The sequence below is a fragment of the Mus caroli genome, unplaced genomic scaffold (genome assembly GCF_978045245.1).
Source record: "Mus caroli unplaced genomic scaffold, Mus_caroli_1 scaffold_18, whole genome shotgun sequence".
Classification (NCBI taxonomy): domain Eukaryota; kingdom Metazoa; phylum Chordata; class Mammalia; order Rodentia; family Muridae; genus Mus; species Mus caroli.
The window spans coordinates 58,206,171-58,212,629 of record NW_028227273.1 but is presented as its reverse complement, the minus strand read 5'-3'; the positions used below and the strand labels follow the sequence as shown (position 1 = coordinate 58,212,629).

Sequence of the window (6,459 nt, the reverse complement as noted above, 5' to 3'; positions counted from 1 at the left end):
TCCTAGACAGGGCTCAATAAACTTTGTGAACTTTGTGCAGACTATTTGCCTTCTTGGGGTCCAAGGTCTCTTAGTACCTGGGTAGTACACCTCCCGTGCCTCTAGAGGGCTCACGTCTCCCATTTCCATTCATAACTTGGCTCAGTGTTTCCTATATTACCCCTCCTCCCACGGAGAAGGAAAACAATAAATATTGACTGAGCTGACAACCGAGTTGCCTGCTGTCCAGATCCTTCCTCTCCATGTCTCACCTCCAAGAAATTTGTCCCCTCTGTGCTCCCCACGGACACTGAAGTCCTCCCTTCCCTCCAAAAAGCCCTCATTCTCTCCTCTCCCGCCTAGCCTTCTCCATGAGTGAGCCTCACCTTCTAAACTCCGACATCTCTGAGAGGCCATAATGCCGATCTTGAGTTTCTGGGACGCTGGACCAGGCCAGGCAAGATTCCTGACGACTGAGCAGGAGCCTGGGTGTTCTGGGAGCTGGGGGTGGGGAGAGAAAACATCCTAGCGTGAGAGGTGACTCACCGGCCTACTTAATGAGGTTCTGTGATAGACAAAGCCACAGTGTCACCTCCTCAGCCCAAGCTCTGTGGTGAGAGCACTGTGGCAGACGCTAGCCTGGGAAGGACAGAAGGGTGTGTGTGTCCCTCTAGGAAGATCCTCGTTCCATGCACAAGGCTCACTTCTGCCCTCATGTCCGGCCCTTCCCCCTCCCGTTAGGAAGGAGAGAGAAGGTGCTGAGTACACAGTGGCTTCACCCTGAACTGACCACAGATGCCCTGGGATCTAAGTCAGGCTTCAAGGTCTACTAAGGAGTCACTGATCTGCTGGATGGCTCAGAGGTTAAGAGCACTGACTGCCTTCCAGAGGTCCTGAGTTCAAATCCCAGCAACCACATGGTAGCTCACAACCATCTGTAATGGGACCTGATGCCCTCTTTTGGTGTGTCTGAAGACAGCTACAGTGGTTTACTCATATACATGAAATTATATATATATGTGTATGTATATGTATACATATATATATATAATTTATAAATATATATATTTAAAGAGTCGTTGGTCCAGACAGTGCCAGGAGGCACAGCCCTCAGAGTCTCCAAGGATGAGAAACTCAGGAGAAGCTGAAATTTACATGGGACTCCTCTAGTCTCTGGTACAGTTCACGTTAAACATGTGGACAAAGCCAAAGCAAGCATGGTGGCACATGCCTCTAATCCCAGCACTTGGGAGGCAGAGGCAGGTAAGCATCTGTGTGTTCGAGGCTAGCCTGGTCTACAAAGCTCCAAGAGAGCCAGAGCTACATAGCAAGACCCTGTCTCAAGATAACAAAACCAAAATTGGGCGCAGTTGGTATATGTCACCTCAAAACCGGGAACTAAGCTTTAAGCTTCCCTGCTGGCTAGTTCAGGGAAGGGCTTATCACTGATGGCTGGTGAGGATGGGGTGGGGGTGGAGCTAGAAAAATCAGCCAATAGTCAGTGTGTGTCCTCAGGCAGCCAGGGACACCTACCCAACAGCTTTCTAGAGGACACTGAGAAAACAAACATGGTCAAGGGCCAGCAAGATGGATCAGTGGGTAGAGAAGCTTGCCCCGCAGGGCTGGCAACCTGAGTTTGATCCCCAGAACCCTTGTAAATCTGGAGGGAGAGAACCAACTTCACAAACTGTCTTTGTACCTCCACATGTATGCCGTGCCATGTGCACAAACACATACACACATGTCCTACACGCACAAAATCATTAGTTTTAAAAATTAAAAAGGCAACTAAACACTTTTTGTTAAGTGTGCCTAGTGGTATAGGCCTGTAACCCCAGCTATTTGGAAACTTGAAGCAGGAAAATGACAAGTTTGAAGCCAGCCTGGGATACAGAATGAGCTGAAGGCTTCGTCAGATCTTATTTCAAACAGGGGGAAGGGTGGGGCATAGCTTAGTGGTAGAGGGCTCACCTAGCATGCCTGAGGATGTGGGCTCAAGTCCCAGTATTATAAAACAACAATAAGCTCCTCTTACTAAAAAAATGTCAAAGACACACTGTACTGGCTGGCTTTGTGTGTCAACTTGACACAAGCTGGAGTTATCACAGAGAAAGGATCCTCCCTTGAGGAAATGCCTTCATGAGATCCAGCTGTAAGGCATTTTCTCAATCAGTGATCAAGGGTGGGAGGGTCCATGGTGGGTGGTGCCATCCCTGGGCTGGTGGTCCTGGGTTCTAGAAGAGAGCAGGCTGAGCAAGCCAGGGGAAGCAAGCCAGTAAAGAACATCCCTCCATGGCCTCTGCATCAGCTCCTGCCTCCAAGTTCCTTTCCCGTGTGAGTTCCTGTCCTGACTTCCTTTGGTGATGAATAGCAATGTGGAAGTGAAAGCTGAATAAACCCTTTCTTCCCCAACTTGCCTCTTGGCCATGATGTTTTGTGCAGGAATACAACCCCTGACTAACACACACACACATACACATATATATATTTAATTTTTGAGACAAGATTAAATGTAGCTCAGTCTGATCTTGAGCTCACGATGAAGCTGAGTGTCCTGGCTAGTCTTATGTCAGTTTCACCCAAGTTCAAGAGAGCAGGGAGGAGGAGCCTTCATTGAGAAAGTGCCTCCATAAGATGGACCCGAAGGCAAGCCGGCAGGTCATTTTTAAACTGGAAATCAATGGGAGAGGACCCATATGAACGATGCCGTCCCTGAGCTGGCGGTCCTGGGTTCTATAAGAACGTAGGCTGAGCAGACCAGTCAGCAGCAGCCCTCACGGCTTCTGAACCAGCTCCTGCCTTCAGGGTCCTATCCTGCTTGAGTTTCTGACCTGACTTCCTTTGGTGATGAACAGTGACGTGCAAGTGTGAGCCAAGCAAACCCTGTCCTTTTCTTTGGTCACGGTGTCTCATCACAGCAATAGAAACCCTAACTAGGACAACAAGGGTGACTCAGAGCTCCTGATCCTCCTGCCTCTACCTCTTGAGTGTTGCGATTACAGGTGTGCACCACGGCGTACAGTCTTACGGGGTGCAGGAGCTGGGTGCAGGGCTTCCTGCTTGCCAGGCGGGGACTGTAGCAACTGAGCCACTCCCCCACCCCAGCCCCTCACATACATTTGCATGGGCTCACTTTCTGTTGCTATAATAAAACACCCGAGACCTAGGAATGTGTACCAATAGAGGTCAATTTAGCTCACAGGTCAAGTTCAAGAGCATGGGTCTAGCATCTGCCCAGTTCTGAGCATCATGGAGGAACTGAGGAGAGGTCACATGGCAGAGCAGGATGCTGGCTTCACTGTTGGTTGTTTTTCGAGACCGGGTCTTTTTATGTGGTCCTGGCTGTCCTGAAACTTGCTGTATAGATCACGCTGGCTTCTAACTTACAGAGAACTGCCTGTATCTGCCTCAGGAGTACAGGATCAAAGGTGTGTGCCACCATACCTGGCTGTTTATTAATTTATTTTTCAAAGTGGTGGGGACTGAATTATTGTATGACAGGCAAGCATTCTATTGTGTGTGTGTGTGTGTGTTTGTGTTTTAGATTGATTCATTATATGTAAGTACATTGTAGCTGTCTCCAGACACACCAGAAGAGGACATCAGATCCCATTACAGATGGTTGTGAGCCACCATGTGGTTGCTGGGATTTGAACTCAGGACCTCTGGAAGAGCAGTCAGTGCTCCTAACTGTTTGCTAGGCCACCTTTCCAGCCCCTTGCTCTATAAAAAAAACCCGAAAACAAAGGGTTGGGGTTTTAGCTCAGTGGTAGAGCACTTGCCTAGCAAGCACAAGGCCCTGGATTCGTCCTCAGCTCTAAAAAAATAAATAAATAAATAAAAAATAAAAATCTAAAACCAAAAACAACCCCCCCAAAACTTTAAAGAGTATTAGTATTAATATGTGTTTGGGCATATGCATTATGAGCGTGGATACCTGAGGAGATTGGAAGAGAGCATCAGATCCCCAAGAGCTGGTTGTGACCTTTTCCATGGGGATGCCAGGAACTGAACTCTAGGCCTCTGCAAGAGCAGCAAGGTGTCCCGAGCCATGGACCATCACGCCGGTGTCCTTTCTCCCCCTTTAAACCTTTTTCTTTGGAGACAGACAGGCTCTCACTGTGCTGCTGAGGCTGCCTTTGAACTCACCCTGTAGCCCAGGTTGGGCTTGAACTTGTCACTCTCCAACTTCAGCCTCCAAGAAGTCGAAACTATAGACCTGAGGCCGACAGAGCCAGCAAGACTCACTCCAGTAGCAACCCTTTCCCACGGCAATAACTCGTGCATGCCAACAAGTCCCCACTAATCTACCCAGTGACTTACCTACCTCCAATAGACTCACCTCTTAAAGGTCCTGCATCTCTCAATAGCCCCACACTGGAGACTCATGAGGAACACTCTCAAGGCATGTGTAAGCCACAGCATCTGTGTTTAAAACCTGACCAATCCTTAATGAGCTCCTGTCACCCTTGCAACAAGGTTGAAGTCATGGTCATTTGAGAGCAGTGTTTAAATGCCCTTCTCCGTGGGTGCTCTGAGCATTTTTTTTTTTTTTTTTTTTTTAGGTTTTTAAAGGAGTTGGTTTAATTCAAAGTGATACAGAATTCAGAGTACAATGAAGATGGAATAGTAGGCTCTAGTGGGATTCCTGACTGAGTTCACTTTAAATTCACAGCTGAGGTAGGAACTGCTGAACACTAGAGACAGCGCGCCATTGCATTATTTACTTTATTCATTTTTTTTTTTTTACAAAAGTTTATTACAATGTACAACAGGCTTCAGGATAACATTTCATTCTAGCTATTACATGGCAAAGATGTGATGACAGGGAATCCAGATGTTTGACAGGTTACAAGATAACACTTCATTCTAGCTGTAGGTGGCGAAGGTGCTATGGCAGGGTATCCAGATGTTTAAATAGGAATGGAAGAGGGGGGTCACCATCACCCCAGATGTGAGGAACAGCTTACTTTTTGCCAGATTTCTGAATTCCACCTGTGGCCAGGGGGCCCTGCCAGGCACCCTTGGCTTTTAGCTCCTCGAGTTTCTTCTGTTCCTCCTTTTGTTTCTGCTTGAAAGCTTTATCTTCCTCGTCCATCTCCTTGGCCTGCTTCTTGGGCTGTTTCAGGGGCTTCTTTTTGCCACCTTCCCAGCCTGACATGGCGCCTCCAGCCCCTTCACCAGACCCTGATCCTCTGAGAATTTCTTATATCCACCTGATGACACTTTTTTTAGATTGACAATTTATGAGTATGAGTTATTTTTCCTGTATGTATGTCTATGCACCTTGTCCATGTCTGGTACCCATGGACACCAGAAGAGGGCATCGGATCTCATGGAACTGGAGTTAAGGGAGGTTGTTAGTTAGGAGACGGTTGCTGAGAATCAAACCCTGGTCCTCTGCAAAAACAGTAACTACTCAGCTGATGGTGGTGGTGCACGCCTTCCATCCCAGCACCTGGGAGCCAAAGGTTGGAGAATCTCTGAGTTCAAGGACAGCCTAGTCTACAGACAGAGTTCCAGAACAGCGAGGGCTACACAGAGAAATCCTGTCTCGAAAAACAAAAAAAAAACAACCAACCAAAAAGCAACAATTACTTTAAACTGCCAAGCCATATTCCTGGCCCTCTGTTTCTTACATTCTGTGGATACATCTGACACCTGCTTCCACCCCCACCATTACAAAGATGTCACCATGCTAATCCCTGGAATGTACGGATACATTGTATCACTCAGCGAAGGGAAACAACGCTCTTGATTCAGCTCAGGTTGTTAGTCATCTGACTTTACTATAAAGGGATTATCCAGGATTATCTGGGTGGGTCCAATATAAACACAGTGTTTCAAATTGTGAGTTTGGGAGGCAGCAGAGGAAGCCAGATGATACAGTGTGGGAAGACCTACTGTGTGGGGCTTGGAAGGAGGGAGAAGGGAGCCAAGAGGTCAGAAACTGTAGCACAGCCAATTTCAGTTTATCCCCGACTAGTTTACAAATAAATGAGACTCAGAATATGGTTATTTTATTTGGCTTTGACAATTATTGGGGTGGTGTTGGTTGCAATCCCTAATCTACTTTTCTACATGCTGGCCTATTACCTCCCTAGTGGTGTTCCCCAAATGCTTGCTGTTTCTCCTGGCCATGAGCTCATGGTTTCTAGCTCTTATCCTGAACCTTGAATACTAATAGCTCAGAGTATAGATATCTGCCCATCTCTAATGCTTTAAAGACTTATAAATATAGAGGTTTGTGTCTTTTATCTGGGAACTGAATGATCAAACGTGGGGTAGAAACGCCTGATTGAGATTAAATATTTACTACAACAAGAAACACACGTGGTCTTGGAAACTGGAAAAAGCCATAAGTACAGTCTCTCTAGAGCTGCCATAACAGGACTCAGTTCTCAGACCCCTCTGTTTTAACCCAGAAAGACCCATTTTAGACTTTTGTTGTAAAGAATGGTGACTGGTGGGAGAGCTGGC

The 6,459-nt window shown here is 47.0% G+C and overlaps 1 pseudogene; it reads right to left on the bottom strand.

Annotated features, from left to right (window-relative positions):
• Positions 1–4,945: 4,945 nt before the first annotated feature.
• LOC110312332 (translation machinery-associated protein 7 pseudogene) lies at positions 4,946–5,140 on the bottom strand (annotated as a pseudogene).
• Positions 5,141–6,459: the final 1,319 nt, after the last annotated feature.